Source organism: Saccoglossus kowalevskii, chromosome 15 (assembly GCF_978046115.1).
Source record: "Saccoglossus kowalevskii chromosome 15, keSacKowa6.1, whole genome shotgun sequence".
NCBI classification, from domain to species: domain Eukaryota; kingdom Metazoa; phylum Hemichordata; class Enteropneusta; family Harrimaniidae; genus Saccoglossus; species Saccoglossus kowalevskii.
In genome coordinates, this window is record NC_140655.1 from 23,941,271 (window position 1) to 23,965,908 (window position 24,638).

At 34.1% G+C, this 24,638-nt stretch overlaps 1 protein-coding gene across 1 annotated transcript in view; it reads left to right on the forward strand.

Moving 5' to 3' along the window:
* LOC100370244 (D-glucuronyl C5-epimerase B-like) overlaps nt 1-24,638 on the forward strand; it is a 95,217-nt gene that overhangs the window by 36,599 nt on the left and 33,980 nt on the right. Inside the window, exon 2 of the mRNA XM_006813268.3 lies at nt 2,686-2,778. The gene's annotated coding sequence lies outside the window, so the exon portion shown is untranslated. The remainder of the gene's footprint in view (nt 1-2,685; nt 2,779-24,638) is intronic.

A 24,638-nucleotide genomic window follows, 5' to 3' on the forward strand; every position in this document is an offset into this window, starting at 1 on the left:
AAACCTATGAAAAGTCTTTGGATTTTTTGAGGTCTGGAAAGTCTTTGAGTTGTCTTTAAATTACAGGAAAAATAAAAAAAATCTTTGAAAAGTCTTTAAATGTTTTCATAGTTCATTTTAGAAATGCCAGTGTTATCCTCAGAACTTTGATGAGCTTTGCTGATGATGTTGGCCTGAATTAAGGGTCAAAATGTCTAGGGAAAAATGCAAGAAAGTTTGGGAAAATCTATTGGCTCGTGGTGCTATGGACCCTGACAGTGTCCTTCTCAGGATAGAAAGAGTAAATCATACATTTTAGCCCTGGACCCACAGTTTTGTGAAAGTGGGTGTTATTTACTGTTCAGTCGTCAATTGTCCACTCAAACAATGCCATGAATCTTGCTATAGCCAAAATGGGGTGGATAAACACAAGTCAGAATAGACACAATACGCATACATACACCAGCAATAACAAAACTTGAATTTCTGTACATGAGATTTCAAACAGTTTGTGCCAAATTAGATGTTTATTGAGATAAATCAAGGTTAAGGTTAAGAATAGTTTTCGTTTGGTTCATTTGTATAGTTAAAAATAGTATACATGAAATTTGTTGCGTTTCTACCTCATTTTGCTATTAAAAAGTCCATGTTGGTGTTTGTGTGGGCAGTGGATGACCGAATAAAAATAACGCCCATTCTGACAACATTGTTGGTTCAGGGTTTCATAAATATATGCCCTATACCCTGGCATGTTGAATTATGTTTACCTAGCTGGGACTACCACATATACTAAAGAAAAACAAAAACATTTACCCTTTCAACATAGTCAAGCGAATACTGTAAATCACTTTATTTTTGCCAGAGAGACAAATTTTTCGAGAATTAGGCAGTTCAGTGGAAAACGTGAATTTTGAAACATTGAATTTTTTTGAGATCCCAAGACAGTGTCAGCAACTTTTGTGAAATTTTATCTTCACAAATGCTATAAATTATCAAATTGAGAAAGTTGAACAGTTCTCAATGAGTATTTTCTATAAAAAAAAACAAAAGAGGCTTTTGATATATAAAGATTAATGAAATGCATGAACCAAATATTATAACACTACAATGTAAAAAAAAATCACTGCAGTATAAATTTCATGTCCATTATATACATTGTACAAGTTTGTTTGTGGTTCATCTGATGTTCCTTCCTTGGTGATATGTCAGGCCTATACTTTCAAGGCATTCTTCCCCTGCTGTGTTGTCTACTCAGGGGTTGACCATTTTAAATCACGGGGGGTGAATAGAAGACTTGTTGAAAACAAAATTGCAAGCTAGACATCAAGACACCATCAAATTGAATACAAGGTGTTGCAGGAACAAAATGTTGGCACATTCAAAAAAAAATAAAAATGTACTCCTCAGGATTTCAAATGGTTGGCCCCTTATTTTCCTATCGTTGTGAATGTAGACTTACATGTAGGACTACTGTTATGTTAACTTTATTTGTGACCTAAGATAACTTTTCTTTTTGTTTATTGCTCACAAATTGTATCTGGCATTTCTACATGTACATGTGCAATGTATATGTACATGTATGCAAACTGTCTCATAGAGTTCCATTTCCCCCATCATTCATGTACATGATTTGGAATTCCAGTTGTTTCCTCGAAAAACACTTTCATTCACTTGATGTCATGCATTGAATCATGACTGTCCATAACTCAACCAATAATCGTATCGAGATAAGGAAACCTTCTTAATCTAAGGAATCGAATCACTGAAGTATCATTTGTTATTTAAGATACGTTAGTGATGCCAATCTCCAAGTACTGAGAATTTTAATCGTCGCCTAGGTTATCTTTAAAACATGGAACCGGAACCAGAGTTTCGTAACTAGGAAATTAATATTAAAGTCAATTTAAAGAAATATGCATGGTATTTCGTTTAGAGTTTATACAATGGTTTTCCTTTTACCCTAATCTTAATGCCAAGATGCGTTAAATTTAACTTTAACTTCATTGAATTTAGGTTATTTTAGCATGGTACAATTTAATTAAAATGTATTTAATTTAGTTCCTATTTAAGATTGCTTCCAGTTCTAGGTTTTATGGACAACACATCGCAGTTGAATCTAATCAATTCTAAGCACTGAATGTTTGGGTATTCTATACATTCTTCTATTTGGTGCTTCACAACAGTATGTGTAACAATGTATCCTAATTCGATTTCGCATTTTTAAATTTACTCCTCTTGGCCGTTGTGTCTAATCTGACTTGCTGTGTCTTGTACATTGTATGGCTTCGAAAACAGGAAATACTCTACGTGCAACTTGAAAAATTATTCATTGTTTTGTGTGTTGTAACGTGACATTGCTAAGTGAGGATACTGGTGTAAAGCAGGAATGATATTGTTTTTAACAAACTGAACCACCTCTGTATCCTGTGTTTGCCAATGACTGCCTTAAAAGTTGATTTTGTTCTTATTCAAACCCAATAATATTAACATACATACTTTTAAATGAAGTTGGCGTCTGGTCTCAAGTACCCCAGCAGTGAATAATTCAACACTGCAGTGTATTTTAATAATAAGCACCAGATGGTCAGTCATAGCAAATAAGAGGGTAAAGTAAGTCTAAGTGGTTCCTACATACAACACTCCAAGAAAAGAAATTCTAGCACATCTACGAAACCTAATCCTAGTTTTTGTTTTGTTTTGTTACAGGCCCAACGTCTTTGCAGGCTGCAAAGGAAAAAGAATAATATTATATTGTAATAGATTCTATTGATAGACTTGGCTGATAAGTAGAGTACTAAGGTAAGACAGGTGTTCCCCATCTCTGTTTTCACTCTCTATCTGTATGAATATTTATCTAAGATCTCCATTTTCGTGTCTACATGACTCATACGCTTAACATGTGTAGAACGTTTACTATATGTCGGCCTTCCTTAATGTGTTGGGTTTCAAGTGTCCAATATTCGTGTCTGTCATCGGTTAAGTGGCTTAAAGTTTGTTCTGGCAGGATATATCTTGCTGGAAGTGCTGGTTTCAGTATCCTGTGGATGGGTTCTTAAATATACATACAAAGTTCTTGATTACATTCAGTGTATGGTCACTAAGACTTTTGATCTACTGTCAACACCCTAGTTATTCACTGTGGTTAATTTCCACCAAAATAAACAAATAAATGTACATTTTTAGTGAAATTGACTAAACTTTAAATCCATATGAGTATACAAACTTACAATAGAACGCTTATTTCACTGGGAAATTTTTGAATATGGTTAAAAATATAAAAATTAAATTCTAGTGAAAGCTAATTTCTTCTAGTTTTGCAGTAACATTAATATCTGAACCCTGTGTAAGCTGGAAACTTGTGTCAACTAAGTCATGTGTAAACTAAAAACCTGTCCAAAACTTGGCATAGTAATTATTTGACATTCCCGTCTTCATTAAATTTTATATACACATTTTGATAAATCAAAAACCACTGTCAGCTTATCTATTTTCTAGATCATTATTTTTTTAGATTAGGAGTTTTTTGGATTATTTATAAAGTTGATAAATTAATCTCCTGGGATTGAAATCAGGATTATAGATCATTTTCATTCATCTACCCAGATTCTTTGAAAGATGACTCTTTGAAGGAGGAGAAGGATCGGTGTCTTACTAGGCTTAATGATGTTCCCATGTCTACTACCCTAAGGGTATCCGGAATAACCATTTTACTGTACTGTATACATCGGCACCCTGCTATGAGCTGTGTAAGTCGGTAGTCTTGCCTCTAAGACCATTGACAAAATTACTGCAAATCGTAGAATTGACTGTCCAGAGCTGGTTCTATAATTAAACTCTGATTGTATTTACACTGTGACATAATTAATCCGCATCCAGTCTTTATTCGTTAAAGAAAATGTCTAATGGTCTTCCGGGGTATCGCTGTCACAGCCCGCACACAGAGTTATAATTAGTTCTTTCATGTGTTTTTCATTCTTAACATAAGGGATATTGAGGTGTTCAGTCTATTTTTACTGTGTACTAATTGTACAAAGATTAAATTCTGAGTGTATCTCAATTTTTTTCGTCCTCGTTCTGACATAGTCCAAAAATGGCTACTAATAATTGTCCATGCATGTGTTTGTCTGTCTACACTTGTATCTCAGACATGCCTGGACCGATTTCAACGTCTCATACGTTTCATCATCCAATTTAAGATGGCGGAATGGCGGCTATTCTCAGGTTAAAAATTTATCGAAATTCAGCATTTCTGCCATTTCCATACTGGCTCAAAGTCGCGCATTGACATAATTTATTCAAACTTGGTACATGTATGTTGTCCATTGAACATAATCGGTCTTTGATGCACATCATTTTCTTAGTCCCTGTTTGGAAGCAGTACGAAAACAGGGACTTATAGATGGACCTCTGTGCCTGCATCCATGCCTGCGTGCATGCATCCAGACCTGTATCTTAGACATGTCTGAACTGATTACATTCAAACTAAACACATACATCATATTATACATATTAAGCAAATCAATTTGTTTCACGATCTGATACACGATGGCCGAATAGCGGCCATTTTTATGCTGAAAAATCATCAAAATCATTTCTGGCATTCCGGAACTGGATCTTGGCTGTTTACAGAAGGATTTTGTTCAAACTTGGTACATACATTGGACAATATGGAACCTTGATGCACGTCATTTTGTTTTTCAGATGTGATTCAAAATGGCTGACAGACAACAATTTTGTTTTATTGAATGTGGTTCTAGTGGCTTGTGGCCATTTTGTTTTAATTAATGCTGTTTCAGAGCAATATCTCTCAATATAGACAAGTACTTGTTTGACGATCAGATACAATATGACTGAATGTCAGTCATTTTAATGTTAACAAATTTTAATCAAGCATCAGCTTCTGGAAATTTCTAACATGTTTATGTTCCAACTATATTACCATAAACAAAACTATATATCTTAAATTGTATAACTAATGGGGACTGTACCATGCATGGCTTGTTCAGATTAAATTGACATTTAAAGGATCTGAGTATGTTTGATAAAAATTTATTAACAATTAATTAGGAAATTTGAATATAAATTGAATACTTGTTTCATTGATACATGTACATGTATTACATGAACTGGTATTCAGATTCACATAATGTGTTGCTGGTGATACACTGTATGTGCATAAATGATTATCACAGTCCTGTCATAGTGGTCTATATCACACTCCTGTCATAGTGGTCTATATCACAGTCCACTCATAATGGTCTATTTCCCAGTCAAGTCATAGTGGTCTATATCACAGTCCAATCATGGTGGTCTATATCACAGTCAAGTCATAGGGGTCTATATCACAGTCCAATCATGGTGGTCTATATCACAGTCAAGTCATAGGGGTCTATATCACAGTCAAGTCATAGTGGTCTATATCACAGTACAATCATAGTGGTCTATATCACAGTCAAGTCATAGGGGTCTATATCACAGTACAATCATAGTGGTCTATATCACAGTCAAGTCATAGTGGTCTATATCACAGTCCAATCATGGTGGTCTATATCACAGTCAAGTCATAGGGGTCTATATCACAGTCAAGTCATAGTGGTCTATATCACAGTACAATCATAGTGGTCTATATCACAGTCAAGTCATAGGGGTCTATATCACAGTACAATCATAGTGGTCTATATCACAGTCAAGTCATAGTGGTCTATATCACAGTCAAGTCATAGTGGTCTATATCACAATCCAGTCATAATGCTCTATATCACAGTCCACTCATAATGGTCTTTTTCCCAGTCAAGTCATAGTGGTCTATATCACAGTCCAATCATGGTGGTCTATATCACAGTCAAGTCATAGGGGTCTATATCACAGTCAAGTCATAGTGGTCTATATCACAGTACAATCATAGTGGTCTATATCACAGTCAAGTCATAGGGGTCTATATCACAGTACAATCATAGTGGTCTATATCACAGTCAAGTCATAGTGGTCTATATCACAGTCCAATCATGGTGGTCTATTTCCAAGTCAAGTCATAGTGGTCTATATTACAAACCAGTCATAGTGGTCTATATCACAAACCAGTCATAGTGGTCTATATCACAAACCAGTCATAGTGGTCTATAGCACAATCCAGTCACAGTGCTGTATAGCACAATCCAGTCATAGTGGTCTATAGCACAATCCACACATAGTGGTCTATATCACAGTACAATCATAGTAGTCTATATCACAGTCCAATCATGGTGGTCTATATCACAGTCCAATCATAGTGGTCTATATCACAGTCAAGTCATAGGGGTCTATATCACAGTCCAATCATGGTGGTCTATATCACAGTCAAGTCATAGTGCTCTATATCACAGTCAAGTCATAGTGGTCTATATCATAGTCAAGTCATAGGGGTCTATATCACAGTACAATCATAGTGGTCTATATCACAGTCAAGTCATAGTGGTCTATATCACAGTCAAGTCATAGGGGTCTATATCACAGTCAAGTCATAGTGGTCTATATCACAGTCAAGTCATAGGGGTCTATATCACAGTACAATCATAGTGGTCTATATCACAGTCAAGTCATAGTGGTCTATATCACAGTCAAGTCATAGGGGTCTATATCACAGTACAATCATAGTGGTCTATATCATAATCTAGTCATAATGGTCTATATCACAGTCCAATCATAGTGGTCTATATCACAGTCCAATCATGGTGGTCTATATCACAGTCAAGTCATAGTGGTCTATATCACAGTCAAGTCATAGTGGTCTATATCACAGTCAAGTCATAGTGGTCTATATCACATTCCAATCATAGTGGTCTATATCACAGTCCAGTCATGGTGGTCTATATCACAGTCAAGTCATAGTGGTCTATATCACAGTCAAGTCATAGTGGTCTATATCACAGTCAAGTCATCGGGGTCTATATCACAGTACAATCATAGTGGGTTATATCATAATCTAGTCATAATGGTCTATATCACAGTCAAGTCATAGTGGTCTATATCACAGTCAAGTCATAATGGTCTATATCACAGTCAAGTCATAGTGGTCTATATCACAGTCAAGTCATAGTGGTCTATATCACAGTCAAGTCATAGTGGTCTATATCACAGTCAAGTCATAGTGGTCTATATCACAGTCAAGTCATAGTGGTCTATATCACAGTCAAGTCATAGTGGTCTATATCACAGTCAAGTCATAATGGTCTATATCACAGTCAAGTCATAGTGGTCTATATCACAGTCAAGTCATAGTGGTCTATATCACAGTCCAGTCATAGTGGTCTATATCACAGTAAAGTCATAGTGGTTCATATCACAGTCTGATCATAGTGGTTTATATCACAGTCACGTCATAGTGGACCATATCAGTCCAGTCATAGTGGTCTATATCATAATCCAGTCATAATAGTCTATAGCACAATCTAGCATAGTGGTCTATATCAGTGCAATCACGTTTGTTTGTTTCCACACTGTTTAAGCTCTTCATAGCATAATAATGTAGACCCCAAGGAAGGAAAACACTGAGCTGATCTTGTTAAATGTGTTAAAAGCTTTATTGATGACTGTAATTTATTGTCATGAAACCATTACCACAGTGATCTGTGTACATATCTAAAATCAGCAAAATCTGGTTCGCTTTCACTTATCTCTTAAATCTAATTGTTTTAATTCATCCAAAGCATTGACAATCATTTTTATACCGTGTCAAGATTTCTGCATCTGAAGCGACAGTATGAGTCACCACGCTGCAATAGTACAATTATCTCTGTCTTTAAAACATTAATCTCCACAGAGACAATTCATCATCGGTACAGACAACCATATAGACAGCTCAGAGGGCGATAGGTGTATTGTTACTGGTAACGTAGTCTACAATGTATGATGTTTTCTCTAGGGATATATTGAAAAGACTGGGAGTGTTTCATTAATTCTAATCACCTATGTGATGCTCTATGGTTAGAGACAGGGATAAAACTAAAAAATTGCATTGTTTCATTATTTCTAAATCAACAGAGCAACAAGTCAAATACAGTTGTATACACATATGTAGTGCTGTAGCACTGTTGTGCACTGTGAGCTACATGTACATTCATTGGGGCTGTAGTGCAGACCAGTGTAGCCTGTTACAAGTACCAGATCACCCCACCCCTCTCCCTGTAAAACTGACACCACTTCCCCAATTAACAGTGGAATAATCCATTGTTTAATTTGAAGGCAATAACTGAATGGTTGGCTTCACCGCCTGGGGTGATCATTTTCAAGTCCAGTGCAGTAGACTTTCTGTCTTCATGTCATTGCTTTCCTGACAGGATGGAATATGGGATATATTTGTGTCAGATTCTCATCAATCAACTCTAACCTGTACAGTTTTCTGCACAAAGTTTTCTGTATGAAAAAGCATGTACTTTTAAGGTTTTCATCACCTGAAGTTTAGGCGCCTTCCCTTCTGAAAATCTCCAATACCAGACGAGAAGAGTTAGTGGAGACAGGAATGCAGGGTCCAGTCATCTTGGTAATGAGCTGGGAGAGAAATGGAGAGTGATCGGTGAGATTGACAATTGGTGTGATAAGCGGGAAATGAAATATTATATATTACTTCCTAGACTTAAATTTGTAATGCAAGTGCTAAATAAGTAAACGCTGCTCAGACTGATAAATATGATATATGGTATATAATATTTAGTAAAATGTGATAATTAAAGGGCGGCAGTCGTCATGCTGCATCCTGTTCGATATGAGACTCATAGCGACGTATACAACGCGTGTAAAATACATTGTTTATTTGCATGAAATTCGAACACGCGCTGCGCGACAACCACCGTGCCTTAACTATTCAAACACGCTAGACTTACGAGCAATGGCTCTTTATCGATGACACAGAAACATTTACTTCTATGCAATTGATAAAGAACAATTGCTCAAAATGTCTATCTATTTTGATTGCTTATGAATCAGTAAATAGGAATACAACAAACAATCATTTCCAGTATGAATGAATTCGGTACTTAATGTAAATGGTTAAAACACACCACCTGCTAGAAGCCCTCGCAGAATGAATGGGAAAATGGCATCAGTGGAGCATGTATTATGTAAATTCTTAACTGTGTATGCTTTGGGATGAATTTTATGTTGTGCATCCACATGTGAAAAGTTTGACTTCTGTGGCTCTCCTGTGAAATCAATGCAAAATTATTTCCAAGATTGTGCCTGATTGGCTATTTGACCCTAACACCTAAACAGTTGGACCAATTAGAGAACATTTTGTTTGTTGACAAGTTTTTTCGGCCTATCAAAATCTGCCTTATATATATATATATATATATATATATATATATATATATATATATATATATATATATATATATATATATATATATATAAGCTTTGACTCAACTACTCCCTGTATACATGTACTTATTATAGTTTGATGTTAGGTGCTGAGGCAACAGGCATATAATAATGAAGGTTTTTTTTCCACAAAATACTGTCCATCTCATCTGCTGCTTCAGTGTGATCACTGCATGATGAAGTGAAAGATAGCATTTTTGAAAAAACTAAATACTAGAGGTTTAAAAATACATGCATTACATTTTTTTTTGAGTGACATCACAGCTGGCTGCTTTTAGGGGTAAACATTTAGTATTCGTGATACATCGCCATAACGATCTGTCATGACATAAACACAATTATTGAATCGGCTGCCATTACAAGATATAATGGAAATATACTTTTCACTTCAGATGATATGCAAGGGAATATGGATAGCAGACAACCATATTTTTGCAAGGGCTTTTGGGATAGCAGACAACCCTCATTTTTGCAAGAGCTTATGGGATAGCAGACAACCCTCATTTTTGTTAGGGCTTATGGAATAGCAGACAACCTAAATTTGCAAGTGCTTATGGGATAGCAGACAACCCAGATTTTTGCAAAGCTTATGGGATAGCAGACAACATGGATTATTGCATGGGCTTATGGGATAGCAGACAAGTTAGATTTTGCAAGGGCTTATGGGATAGCAGACAACTCAGATTAGTTGCAAAGGGTTATGGGATAGCAGACAACCTAGATTTGACGCAAGAAGTTATGGGATGGCTAACTCAGATCAAATGCAGTGGATTATGGGATAGCACATTGTTTCAGCAGATTGCATCTGATCTATCATGTAGTTTATATCGGCATGTTTGTCTGAGAATTGTGTCTGATATTACACCATCTATGTAGATGGATGGTCATTACACCTTCATTTTGCCATGTTCTTTTTGTTCATTAATATAACTAGTGTGATAAACTGAGTTTAATGGCAAGATACGTCTTTTGAAATTGCCATGTATGACTCAGAGAGGCTATTATAGTGTCTGTTGCTATGGCAACCTCTCCTCTTTTTTACCTTTGGACAATCTAAAATGTTCTACCTACAGCCTGTTGATATAATTGTGTTCAGTTAAAAAGCAGCATGGCTGCGTACGTGCTGTCGAGTGTCGTCCACATTATATAAGCAGCGTTATTTCAATGATGCAACTGTCAAACATTTTATGACGTTATGCAGTTAGCTGTCACTCACAGAATTTGATAAAACTGACACATGGTTTTTGCCAGTAAAACTGTCCCCAGCTTAGACAGTGAATAAAACACTATTATCGGGGTTTGAAAGGTCTCACAATTACAATCTTTGTGCCTGAAGATAGTATGACTGTCACCATGGAAACACCATTATTAGTAAATCTTGGAAATATGAGTATATTCTTTAAAAGGCTGGGGCTTTCATTAATTCTTTAAGCTCAGTCTTGTTAAAAGCTATCTCATTCTCAGTGTAACAGTGCCTGATAGATAATGCACATCACAGTTTCTGCATCTGTAGGCAAATGAAGATGCTATCGCTGGAAGACTGATGTCATGTTGCGCTGATAACAACACTCGCTTTCTGGCATAACGAGAGTCTCAAGAAAAAGAGGCTGCCCACTTGAGGAGGTTAGGTGTGAAAAGATAAAATATGGTAAACTGGAATTTACTCAGTTTGTAATCTGACATTTTAAAAACTCTACTGAGATATATACGCATGTCGCTGATGGCATTTGATTCCCATAAAAGGTTTTGAAAATGGTACACATTTTTATGCAGTTGTATTTGTACTTAATAAAATAATATAAAAACAATATATTATTATCTTCTCCTTACAAACTAATGTTTGACATGTTGTTTTTATTTCTGCAGTTTTTCTCTGGTTATGAATATTGTCTTTCATAGCAATAAACAAGAGCTTAATCACTCCGATTTAGACAGGAGTAATGGGTAGATCAGATAAAACTACATCATGACAATAAAGTATGGATTTAAAATATTCACGGTACTGCCCAGGGCACATTGATCAATCTGTCATCCATTTTCAGACAAAAAATAGTCATGTTTTTATCTTTTGATGTCAGTGCAAAGCTGATTCTTCCTAGGTATATTTAAATGTATAAAACGTTTAAGGAACTAAATTTCTCGGCATTAATTTTTGTTTTGAAAAATGTTGAAGTCCTATATGCAGTGAAAAATTTTGGTTCAAAATTAATAAAAAAATTCTAGAAAAATGCATAACAATTGTGACTGGATTAATATTGGCATTCAATAGGTTAAGATGCATTTATGTTACAGTGTATTTTGGGTAATTCTAAGCACTGTTGTATTTGCTACATGTATTCTAGGCCAACAAATAATGCATTTCCATTAACACGACCTTGCCTAGACCAGGCCTACTCTGTATCTTTTTATTGCCAAACTAGAAAATGGGCACTTGTTGGTACCGAAACACCTTTCAGCTTTATTTGAAATTCTTCGTTTTTGAACCAAAATGTCAGCCTGTACACGCAAGATGTGTGTTATTGAAAAATGCTTTCATACTGTGAAATAATACATTAATAATAATTAATCAATTTTCAAAAAATAAGAAGTTATGATGAAAAAAAATGTCTTCCCCACCATACTTTTGTTTTCAATTTTACCAGAAAAGCACTATTAATTTTATTTGACCTAATCTGACACCAATAAACAGTTAACGAAAGCCATGAATTAAAAAAAACATACAAAAAGAAAATATTGGCACTACCAGTACTTTCACTTTCACTTTCACTTTTATCCTAAGAAATTTCACCATTATAGAATAGAATGGAATAGAATAGAACAGAATAGAATAGAATAGAATAGAATAGAATAGAATAGAATAGAATTCTTTATTAATACTGTAAAGATAATGTAACATTTCTTTTTTGGTTAACAAATTAATAAAGTTTTTACATAGTTGAGTGGTCATAAAGTTATCCGTAAATAGTAAAAGTAAGACAATTTACCATATGTAAGAATATGGCATATGTTGTTTATTTATACCAGTAATGTATTCTTTATGTTGTAACACTGTTCGACGTACTTTATGGTTTCTTTGATTAGTGAAGTGTTCTTATTACTCATTATTTGTATGAATTTTGTATAGTTTGTCATATCTTGGAATCCATATATACAGGATTTGGCTGTTGCATATAGAATATCTCTATTGTTTGCATATATAAGGTGCATTCTGTTGTGAAATAAATGTGAGCCGTAGTATTGTGGTAAAAATACATGTTAGTACTGATAACATACACTACTTTGATATATCCTGATATAACAACATGGTATTACCGTAGCTTATTTTCATCTATATTATATAACAAAATAATTACAGCTTCACATACAGTGTATTTTACGTATGTTTTCCCCATTGTCTTTAAGCCTGCAGAAAACTATATCCTGGTGGTACATCGTTAATTTTCTATTATTATGAAAATTATCCTTATTACTGTGCTGTCATTACTGTTTGGTATTTTGACATTTGAGGAATATATAGTGCATTACATTTTGTTTTAAGTTAAATTGTTTCCAAAAAAAATTAAGGGATAGGCGAGTTAGCAGCACTGTTTGTGTGAGTAAATGTGCATATGGACTCGCGTACGGTTAGCTACAAGGTGATTGGAAAACTGTGTATTATATTAAACCCTTCAAGATATCTGGCAGCCTCATGTGCTGTTGTTTTCACATAGTGTATTTATGCTTTCCAGCATTGTTGATTATTAATAAGTGAATTGGTATAACCTGCATGGCTGGTTTCGTTTCATTATCTGCGCTGCTACTCCATTTTAAAAATTTATACGGCAGGATGGAAATCATTAAAGCATTTCACTGGGAGAAACCTTAAGACGGTGGCGCTGTAACTTTTGTCTTCTTGAACATCCATAAAACATCAGTCTGTGAATATTTCTATCGGCAGCAGATGAACGATTTACATTACACACCTAAAGTACTCTGTGTATCAGTGTGGTTTAACTGAAACCTGACAGGAAGACTCGCGCATAACAACGTTTGCTTTGTATCTTATCACATTGTTAGAACATACAGGCTTCCTAAAGCTATGGTTGTAAACGTGATTACAGCTGGGGATGACAGTTCTTGTAATCTCGTAATTACCAATAAATAGTAATGACTGGAAGATGGAGTAAATGAATCAGTACCGTAGAATACTTTATTTTCACTTGTAGTTTGTTATCTTTGATGCATCATCTGCAGATGTGGCAGGCGGCCATAGCATGCCGTTTTTTTACTAACACATCTCACCTCTACCCATGAGCCCTTACATGCGTTGTTATCGTTGCATAGGACTCTATTCCAGCATGTGTATAGACGACAACCCTTTTGCTTTTAAACAAAACTTGGTGCAAAAAAATGCGCTGTTACGGTAGCGTATTTGCTCTATTAGAAGCACATTTCTAAAAGAAGTGCATATCAGACCAAAAATCGCTTCATTGTACACTGGATTTTTTAAATTTGACTTATTTTGATCATAGACATGCCTCTTGTGATTTAAGTTCATGCGCTGCTAATACACTGTAGAAAAGATTATGCGTTTTATGTATTTTTGTATACATTTTAAGTATTCAGTGTTTTTGTTCTACGTAGTGGAGTTGATTATATTTGAATGATTTTTCATGAAATTTTTTTTTGTTATTTTACTTGATTCACAAAATTAATTCTTTGTACGCATGACATGATGTTACCATGGAAAAAATTCAAATTGACAGCCATAAAATACAACTCGTAGAAAAGATAACTGACGTCATAAGTTGAATCCACCAGATTGGATGTTTTGTGCACAGTGACATTCATGCATACGTGTACCAGCAATAAGAATCGCTTTTGATGGGAAATTGTTCTGTCAACATCTAAAAGTTACGCAGTTCTTCTTCTAATAGGTCGTAATAAATCACCCTTTTGGCTTACATGCTTTTCCATTGGAGAGGCACTTCAAAGACAGTATTGTAAATTATCTATTGTGTTTTCCACGTTCTGTCTATGTATGTTGGGAGACTAGAGTTTGTCCGATTTATGTCTACAACCAAATTTCATGAATTTAGAAGATTGCATTCACGGCTGAGAATTCTGATTGTAAATTAAATTGAATTGTACCACATGTGACAAGAACATGCCACACCTCCCCCCCCCCCCTCGAGTACAAATAGTGTCTGCTTTTGCACGTCTAAATGATTGACACTCGCATACTTCTGCGACCAAAAGTCTCCAATCTTCTCGCCACAGCAACAAGGGGCGGGAAAATATAATCACTATATCTGCATACATGTATCTGGATATTGGAAACAATGCTCTAAGGAATTCATAACACGTATTATAAAGGATTTTCATTATAGTTCACATTTATGTTCAGCTGTTCTGGTTACAGTAGTAATATATATTACATGTACCATGGCGTAAGTTGACTTCATTTACTGTTTTCATTAACAAAACAGTATTGCATTCAAGAAAAACAGGAAACTGTTTACAGTACTCAACCATCTGTTATTGATTATTAGTTCAATAATTTCTTCTGTAAATGATGTCAATTTTATCTTATTTGAGGAGTGGAAAACAAACAAATAAACCCCTCTGACTAGCTGACTTTGAATGTACTGGTAAGCAGCTTAAAACTGTCATATCACATTTATTTATTGAAAACGTGACCCCAGTGTGTTAATCCCACGGATCTAAACAATGCAGAGCAACTCAAATTGAGAAAATTTATTATTTTAGAAAGTGAGCTTCCTTGGTGAATATCAAGATAATGGGCAAGATGCAGAGATAAGAATGGCCACATGTAAAAAATGTTTTGTATACACAGTAGTTGCAAAGTATCATTTTAGTTAGAATTATTTTTTTTTTTTAAATTAGTGAACAACTACATCTGTTATTAAGTGTATGCGTCATGTAATCGCAAGTATCATCATCGGGGTGGGGAACTACATGTGTGTGTTCATTTTAAGGCTTTATTCAACAAGCGTGGCAGGAAAGAGAGGGGCGTGTTAGATTTGTAGTCATCTGCTTAATATTACATGTACATATTTTAATATGATACTTTCACAGATTGTATAAATTTTTATACACATGCCAATGCATAGTCCAAGACTGTTTGTAGAATTCATTCATTAAAACAATTAAAAACTTTTTGTTTAAAATTGGCCGCTTGTTTTAAATTACATGTATAGGGAATATAACTCTACGGATAGGACCATTTCCGGAGTTCCGGTATGTCAATTCAGACGATCTGAGAAGGAAACTATATTTTGCCTTGGAACTATAGAACCACAGAGAATTAATAACCTGTTCAGTTCATTTCTTTTGCTTACCACCTTCAGAACATTCTATTGTAGAATTATTTAGTGGTTCTATTTGTACTTGTTGTGCTTGTTCTTATATTCTTAAGTTTCACTCCTACTATTACTTCTTCATATAATGTTGAAGGAGGGTCATTGCTCTGAAACGTACAACTAATTTGAATAGTTACTTGGGATAACGATTACGTAAAATTACAAGCTATATATCATATTCCAGACCATAATTCATACAATATATTCTTTTGACGTGATCAGGGAGAAGACATCTTGGGAGCAATTGCTAGCTCTGATCAATGGCTACGAAGATAAAACCATTAAATGATGCAATCGTAATTCCGTGCCATTAAACATAGAGCTCAGTAAGATACAATATGAGGTATCATAAACTTTTTGTGATTTGAGCAAATAGCGTAAATGGTCAGTTGTGTCATTATTCTGTGCTTAATGCATGGTTAGGTTTTGATAGTGATATAAACACATCGTTATAGTTATCTCGGCTTTATACTGTACTCTTTAACATAATGCTCAATATTTGCCGATTATTTTGGAAATATTTGAAAGTGCTTTTTAAAAAAAAAAGAACAACAATATTGAACCAACACCACCCCCCTCCACAGACACTCCCATCCACCCAGTCAAATCATTTTAAGCATATGTTATGTTATGTTGTGACTACTAGTGTTAGTGTTATCTCTTCTCCAGTGCCTAGTGGCTGTAATAGCAAACATCAAACTGATATTTTAATTGTCTTTCTTGTTGACTGTTGTATTTTAGCAGGCAGTTTTAGGTTTTGTACATTGGCATCGAGTGCTCTGTGTAGACTGCAGACAAGTATATACTTTGTAGACTATCAGTAAAATGGTGTCATTCAGGTCTCTGCGTGAAGACAAGTGTGTGTTTTGTAGACAATTTACAGTCCAACTGGCTACATACTTACTATGCATGAAGAATGCTAGTTTTCCCTGTGGACATACGTTAACTAACGTGAAGTCTGCTGGATAATTGTATCTGTCTTTGATATTTCCCCCTTGGTAACGTTACCATTACCTCATCAAACACACATTGACATGATAAGTACTTCCACCAACGCACTCCCAAAGTGAATGTTAAACAAAACATTTTTTGTGTGGGATCAGTTGGAAAAACATTATGTTAGCACCAAGTATGTTATGCAAATAACAGGCAGTATTTGGATAGGTCAGTTGTGCCTGCTATGCCCTCAAAGCTGATTGTGGTGATAGCAAGACAGAATACACCAGTCTTCGTCACTGTATACACACGTTGATGTCAAAACGTAGCTTCTTTTTAATGGCAGTTTAGTTAGGTAAGTACATAGCATTCACTGTGATACAGTACTTTGACTTTACACCTCCGTAGCTATGTCCCCTCCCACTATATATACTCAATAGATGACATGCCTGGCTTTATCATGTAGTGTTACTCAGAGACTGAATGATATCATTTGTTGGCAGATGGCATACCTAATCAAGTTTAGACGCATGCTTGCAATGTTAGACAGTGGTCAGTGTTTCATTAACTATTTTATGAAATCTGTGTACTTGAGTCACACACAGTTCACACTGGTGACTGTCTTAATAAGCAGCCTATTAAACACTCTTGTGTGCATATTTCACGCTTCACTGGCTATGCTGATTTCTAAACAGTCAATTTAATGAATACCAGCAAGGCAAAGACAGCTAGCTCTCCTGAAGTAAAGTGTTCAGACAGGCTAGAAAGCACAGCCGCATGATGTTGAAGATAACAGAGATAGTCTCCCAGTTAAGCTTACTGTGACGTGGTCATATATCTCTACATGGTTCTGCTACTAGGTAGAGATGATGGTGTTACATGCTCCTGAAAACGTTTTTACAGCTTGTTGAAAGTGAAATAATGTTTAGCTTGAATACTACACATCTGAGTATAAAACTGAAACAGTTTTCCCGTCCTCATTATAATTTACAATTCAATATAAAAGAGATAGGCATGCTACCTCTGGTTGTTGGCATAGTGATATTAATACATCTCTCTATGCGATATGAATGGATGCTGAATGACAATACCATACCATTGTTAACATTTTTATTATTAATAACTGGGCTGCTAAATTGAAAATAGAATAGAATGAAGTAAAGCATGATATTTTGTTTCTAAGATGTATTTTTTATAGAGACAATATAGATAACTTTGAATATTTTCCTAGCAATTTTGAATATTTTTTTTTCAGAATTGCATCTTGATAAAAAATATATGATATGATTTATCGTAAATAAATCTTATGTTTTGGCAGCAAGTATAAATGTAGCAGTATGCATTCAATGAAATAGTTGTAAAACTGTTGTACACATGCATTCTGAATTTACCTGTACATAGAGGTAGTAAAAAAACAATTTGTGTTCTCAGTATTTCATTGAACAAATATTGCTACGTTTGCAACCAAGATTAATCAAGATGCACTATCAAATGAAACATACTCAAAAATATTTCAGGTTATTTGCATTGCCCCCTTATGTTTGAACACTTGTTATCATTGAAAATTTCATTTGGATGTGTTCAGCGTAATTTCCTTTCCAAAGTTGTAAATGCTTATAAAGGAAGCAAATATTTCCCGAGTGTTTTTGCAGTTTCAAATGCTACATAACTGCCCTTACTTGATCTTATAGATTGTGCCCGTTGGTGTACCCCACTCATCTACATGAGAACTGCAAATATCAAATCTATACTTCTTAATCAAGATAATATTCTTCATAATTTAGTTAGACTAACTTTTTGAAACTGTTTTATTTTCAATGATATCAGTTTTTGTGATTTAACAATTTAATGGAATTGATGGGAACACAATTTTGTCATAGTCACTGTGACACGCTGTCTTAAAAATTAAAAATGAAATGGCTACAAATTTCCATGATTTTTCTTGAATTTGTAAATATTTTTTTGTCTTTTGCAATAAAATTTGCTATACTCATCTTGTATATTATAAACTATTTGATTTTGGCTGCTAAGAATTGAATGATTTGATCAGCGTCTTTTGCAATATTTTCTTGACAAATGTCATCAATTATTGACATTCATGACACTGTGTTGTAAAAACCCAAAAAGTTTTTAATTTAAAAAAACTTAAAATTTAATGAAAGTCTATATGACCCTATGGTCTTGAAGAACCCAGAGATATTTTCACTGCCACACGATTTCATGAAATTTACAAAGCTTTTCTCTCGTGAAGCAGTTAACAGCATATACATGTACAACAGTCTTAGTGGAATCCCTGCTAGAAAACAAATGTGATCAATCCGGAGTGTGATCAACTGTGAAATATATAATGGTTTTCCATTTCCAAGTGTTCGGATGGTTTCCTTGCAATGCTAGTCATTAATTCTGTTCATTTAATAGTCCTGTAAAAGATGGATGCAATTTAATTATAGTGTCAAAATTAAAACTTAATATAAAGATTGTATTTAATATATACAGTTTAAAAACATGATGGTATAATTGGTGGCTGATTTCATGCATCCTTGTTTTCTATATTCTCTATCATAACAATTAGCTATGTTTAACCTTCAAGCTTTTTATTTTTATAATATTTTTTAGAAATTTCTGAATTTATATTTAATTAATGCAATTATGCCACCATATTTCACTGTCTTCAGATATTTCTGTACCAAATGGACATAACTGTGGGTTGTATACATAACACATTTTTTGCACTGTACGATTCCCCCCAGATTCTAGTATGAAAATTAATTTCCCGCCAAAAATTGGATGCAACATTTTTATACAATTTTCTATCATAATTTTGTTAAATTTGGACAAAATGGACATAATTTTCCACTGACAGCACAACTTAATCAAAATATTTGAAAAAATAAGCCAAAAATTATATACTGTTAAAAAGTGACAAAGGTCGAACTCAAACATGCTCAAATGATTAATTTGTCACAGTGGTGCGATTTTCTTGTTCTCTATAAATGCAACTTTGATTATATGAAAATTTTACAAATATTCTGATCATTGACTATGTGTTATTGTTTTTTCCCCATACTGTCGTTAGTTTATTTTCAAATGGAATCAAATCCAACATAGTTTGTTTGTAAACAAATAACACCGAATAAACGGCAAGGTAAATACTACGTCAAATTATAGTAAACATGTACTGCGTGCGTGACTCGAACCGACGCTCGCATACAGCACCTAATCGCCTAGCTGTATCATTTATAGTTTGTTTGTAAATGTAAATTGTTCCCAAAATAAATACATGTTGATATGACCAGCACAAATGTTACCATTGTTTTCACATTGTATCATATTTTTTGTAAAAGTACATATGAGCTTTTTAAATCACATTGCCGGGACACTGAATCATTTACGCATCACTTGCTATCTGTGAAGTCTTTCAGTGGGTGTTGTGTTAAAATATTACTTAGTTTGATCATAGAAAAATCTCTGTAAATTATGTGAGCGTTTGCGCTACTAATAGAGAAAATACGATAAGTGTACGATTAAAATTTCTTTCCATGTGACATCACATAGACACCCGTGCATTTTATTGTCATGCTTGTACTCCCAAGTGTTTCATTAAAATATGATATCAGAATAACCAAGTATTAGATTTGTGAATGGAATTTTTGTGAAAAACGAACTTGTTTTAAAATTCCAGGTGAGTTTATTATCTACATATATTAACTGCACTGAGTACTCAGGGGGTCAACTTTTTTGATGTTGTGTTTTTTGGGGACTGTCAACTCTCAAAATGGTACAGTTTACTGTTTGATTTTAAAAATGACAGATACTACTATTGACAAACCTGTTTCATTCTATAATAAATATTTTTTTTTAAATCGATGGCACTTGAATCTAACGAGCCAATCATCTAGCACAATGCCTATGATGTTGTGTGGTAATGTTATTGCATCAGAAACCCTCAGTTTCAGTTTGAATTGCATACTTTATACATGTAAATATATATATAAAATTGAAGGGATTGGGTTTGTTGTATTGATAGTACTCTTTTCAGCTTTTAAAATTTGGGTTACATGTTCTGTGTAAAAAAATAGCTATGCTTTTCTAGTCTACATTGTTGTCTATGGAGTGACCAATAGATAACTGATACTGAGGCTGACATTGGATATCTTTTTCAAGTAAAGGGGTCCTTAAGAATTATGTTAACTGTTGTGTGGTCTATTCAATAATCCACCCCTGTACAACTGAATGGGAATATGTATACTTGAATAGAAATGTTCGTTCCTCAGAGAGAGAGAGAGACCTTACAAAAGTACCATACAAAATTGTTGCCATGCTAGAATTTCAAGCAGAAATTGAGGCTTCACAAGTCCCCTTAGACTACTGATTAAAACTAACCCTGCAGCCAGTGAAATTGGACACTCTTGGGCACTGTCGCCAGCTTTCACATAATCTTCACTATTCATTCAACGATGAACTCTTACTCATCCTATTCTAAAATTCTTGATATGGCACCGGCTTTCTCATAATCTTCACCAGTCTCGCAACAATGAACTCATCTTATACGAAAACTCTGGGTACAGGCACATGCACATGCACATGCAGTCAAAAATTTCATACATCATTTTTAGAATTTCTAATTATTCAATTTGACAGCAAATGGGATTAACACGTACCTCGCCTGCTGATACCATTTTTATTCTCCTTTCATTTTGGCTATCCATCAAAACTAACAGCAGGTGAAATGTTGTACATGAATGAACCAAGAACAATATTTCAAGTATATAACAAAATATAGTTTTTGCATAAACTGTGAACTTTTGCCACTGTGTACAGATTTTATGTTATCCATCACAATTATCTCTGCGGATGGGTACAATATTAGATTTGAGAATCAATCTAATTCTTCACCAGATGTGAAATTCTGATCTATAATTTAACTCGATGGTGTCTGAAATACAGTTATTTGGGTTCTATCAAGTTGATGGATGAGGACAAAGTTAGTTTTTGAGTATTTTATTAAAACTGCATTCATTTCATGTGAGTGAAATTTCCATATTGTTTTTGGGAGCTTAGAAAATCATGTAGCCGGTAATTGCAAGCGGTGGCAATAACACTGGAGTCTGTGCAGAGAGACACTGACATTTAATCCTTACAAATACCCACAAATTACACCAGAGTTCGCTAAGCAGGAAGACACAGTGACATTTAGTTTTTGCAAATACAATCATTATAATCACAAAATATCTTGAGGCAAAAATTTGATGGTATATATACAACTGCGTGAATTTTTGTGCTCAACTATTTCAGTGTTCTCATTTCTATGTTGTGTACATGTATGCTGTTCAAGATCAATAATATAGATTTTCTGTGATATTGCAAACAAAAATATACTCTTATAAGTGTCCAAAGGTTCTGTAATCAATTTATAGTCTGTGATTTTTCAAAGGTTCACTTATGGACTCAGAATAGATGCCATTTATACTTCCGAGACTCTCTATGAATAGTAGACTAGTCTGAAGAGATGTGGATGTACCTTACCCATGGTGGGTATTCACATACATGTATGTGTACCCATGGTAACATAATAAAGCTATCATGTGTATTCAAATCGAGCGGTTAAGTTTGCTTATGTCAGGTACAGGACTTACTCACTTATTCAACTTGGTTTAGTGATGAATTTTTTTGTAAACAGTGACATCACATGACGGCAATATTATTTCACTCCAAGTTCGCCGATATAATCTGGTTGCAAATCAGTGATGTCAGAGAATTCTGTCCGAACTATGTAGCCAGTGATTCTTTAGGCCAATCTAATGGCTGGATTCTAGTGAAAATGCTATAATATGTATTTGTTTATGCTTAAACATGGAATCTTCATGTTTTGAGACATTGTCACGATTACCTCATGTCTCCTGACTGATGTGTTTATCCTTCTTAGTCAATTTGAGTTACGATTTTGTGCAAAACATTGAATTTCATAAAATGTTTTCCGGAAACATCTTTCTGTCAAAAAGATTATGTTTCTGAAATTTACCAGAATTATTAATTATTTAAAAATTTAATAATTTAATGAAATTCTATATTCAATAAAACAATGAATATTTCACCATAGCCTGAAACCCTGAATATTAAAACTATTTGCTTTTTATCTAATTGGAATTTATTTTAAGAAATGAGCATTGTACATGTATGTGACTACTAGTATATAACTGATACCAAAGATGTCATGTCTTGATAACCACATTTATATGCATGTATGTATACATGTTCTGAATTATCAAGCAACTGGAAACTTAAACCAATACCTCTTGAGTTGCTGTTCACATATGACAATGCTATTAAATTTGACTTCAGCATAAAATACGGTACGTTGGAATACTAGGAGCAAATTGAAACATTTTATTTGAAAGCATTCTATATCATAATCACACATACAAAATCTAGCTACGTTGATTCTAAATGCCAAGTTATTGTTTAACACATGTTAGCCTCAAACCATGGAGCAAAAAAGACAAGAAAAAAATAGTAAGATGTTCTGCCTATTGTAACCATGACAACTAAAGTGAAAGTAAAATTATTGAGGGCATCTATAGTCGTGATCTGATCTGAAGGGGATTCAATATTTTTGATGAAATGAGAAATAAATTACAAGCATGCTGATGTGTGAAGTAGGAAAGAAAATCAAAAATTGTTCTTTGGAATGTTGATTTCTCCCTCCAATAAATCATTCTGCAGTCTCTAATGGATGTCTGTAATTGCTTTGCGAATTATTCTATTTTTTAATGATTAACTCCCACAATCCTTTACTAAAATCGAGATCCAAAGAGTTTTGTTTTTAAAGTATGTTTTTTTACCATCTGTTATCTATTCAATGATCTCCCATAATCCTTTGCCGGAATGGAGATCGTGAGAGGATCGGCTTTAGCATCTTCTGGTCTTGACTGATAAAAAAAAACAGTGTACCTTGAATATAAAAAATATAAATTCAAATGATTAGTTTACTGACAAGCACATTCATAGTATAAATAACAAGTTTGTAGTATAAAGGATAAAATCAGGGTATAACAGACACATCAATAGTATAAATAATATTCATATTATAAAAAATACAATCAGGGTATAATAGACACATTCATAGTATAAATAATATCCATATTATAAAGAATACAATCAGGGTATAACAGACTCATTCATAGTATAAATAATATTCATATTATAAAGAATAAAAACAGGGTATAATAGACACATTCATAGTATAAATAATATCCATATTATAACGAATACAATCTGGGTATAACAGATACATTCATAGTATAAATAATATCCATATTATAAAGAATACAATCAGGGTATAACAGACTCATTCATAGTATAAATAATATTCATATTATAAAGAATACAATCAGGGTATAACAGACACATTCATAGTATAAATAATATTCATATTATAAAAGATAAAATCAGGGTATGACAGACACATTCATAGTATAAATAATACCCATATTATAAAGAACACATGATGTGAAAAATACAATAGCTCAAATTTTGAAACAATATTGGTGGTGTCTTCATGGATGTCAACCTACATTCTACATAATGTTTACATGTATGTATATATTTGCACTATTGTGAGAATACTTGAACGACTCTGTAATAGTATTTAACAGGTTCATAGTGGTATCAATGTGATGCTCTTACAATCAAAACGGTTACCATAGTTACAAAATTGAATTGGAGTGTAAATTAGTGTCATCTGTTTCCATTCACACTTTAAATTAATGTGTACACATACCCTTCAATTTCACCTTCATACCCTTTAATTTTAATGGACATTGATAATAAAGTTGGCATTGGATGGGGCAAGTGCTCACCTCACCTAACCACCTAACCTCACTTCCTCTCACTCATCATGATGGGATTGTTTGAATTATATGTGGTGTATGATGGGATTGTTTGAATTATATGCGGTGTATGATGGGATTGTTTGAATTATGTGTGGTGTATGATGGGATTGTTTGA